A 1,278-nucleotide genomic window follows, 5' to 3' on the forward strand; every position below is an offset into this window, starting at 1 on the left:
TCAAAGAGGAGGAGATTATACAGGGACAAGGGTCACTGGCAATCATTTAGAATTCTGCCCACTACATCCACCTACAGTGAATCTCAATTGGACTAATCACATTCTACGTGCTCGGTGGCCACATGTGGCTAGTGGCTACCATCTTGGATAGTGCAGCTCTAGGCTTTATCACTTCAGTTCTTCCCTCAAAATTAGAAAGAACAGGAGACACTTAGTGCTCATCTTAGCCCATTCCCTTATTTTCCCAACAAGGAAACTGAGGCAGATCTGCAGAGAAGCAGGTCTCCCATTTCCTGCCCTAGTACTCTGTCTGCAGCCTTCAATCCCCCCAAAAGTCAGGGGGTTTCCCCCTGGAGTTGGAGAGGTTGTTTCCAGAAAGATATCAGACAGACTGGGGGAGCCTTACATTTCTTATCTGTGAGGTTGGAATAATAATAGCAAATACCCCACAGATATATTTTCAGCTTAAATGAGACCTATAGAATACTTAGCCCAATATAAATGTTGGTCATTATTATTAATAACAATTAATATTTGTAAAGTAGGGATCCTTTCTTGTATCCAGGTCTAATCTCCGGCACCCTCTCCCCAACCAGGCATACAGTAGATGCTCAATAAATGCTTGCAGATTACACAAACTCTTGGTCAGCGTTCTCCCTTACCCTCACAACCCACTCGGAGGTGAGGTGGGAATCGGGAACCTCTGGGCAGGTGAGGAGACTGAACTTCAAGGGGCAAAGGATCTGTTCCCGGCTTCAGAGCCAGCAGGGGAAGTGCAGGTCTTCCGCGGGCCTGGGGTTCACAGGGGGTGAGGCCACTTTCTCCAACTCCCAGTGCAGACCCCCTGGGCAGCCTCCCAGTGCAGAGGAGGTGAGTTCTTATCTCAAGTCCACAAGTCCTAGCTAAGTGCCCTGAGCAGGTGACAGGGGCTCCTCCTGTCCCTGTTAAGTCTGTATCAGCAGCACCTTGGACAAGTCACCGTGGGCAGAGTGGCTGGCGCATCATTTGGGGAGCTGTGGTTACTGTTGCTCTTAGGAGGGACCCGGGCCCTAAATGACTGCTCCTCCCCTGGTCTCTGAGTTGGGAGGATGTCCCAGCCGCAGGGCCCAGTCCCCAGACACCCTCACACCCCCGGACCGAGTCAGGAATAGAAACCACCGCCTCCGCCGCCCGCGGCCTCCCTCCTTCCCCGGCAGCGATCGATGCGGCCTCAGCCGCGGGGGACGGAGGAAGACAGGGAAGGAGGGGGCAGCGGGACCTCCACAGCAGCGAGGCTCC

This window comes from Myotis brandtii, unplaced genomic scaffold, assembly GCF_000412655.1.
Source record: "Myotis brandtii unplaced genomic scaffold, ASM41265v1 scaffold333, whole genome shotgun sequence".
NCBI lineage: Eukaryota > Metazoa > Chordata > Mammalia > Chiroptera > Vespertilionidae > Myotis > Myotis brandtii.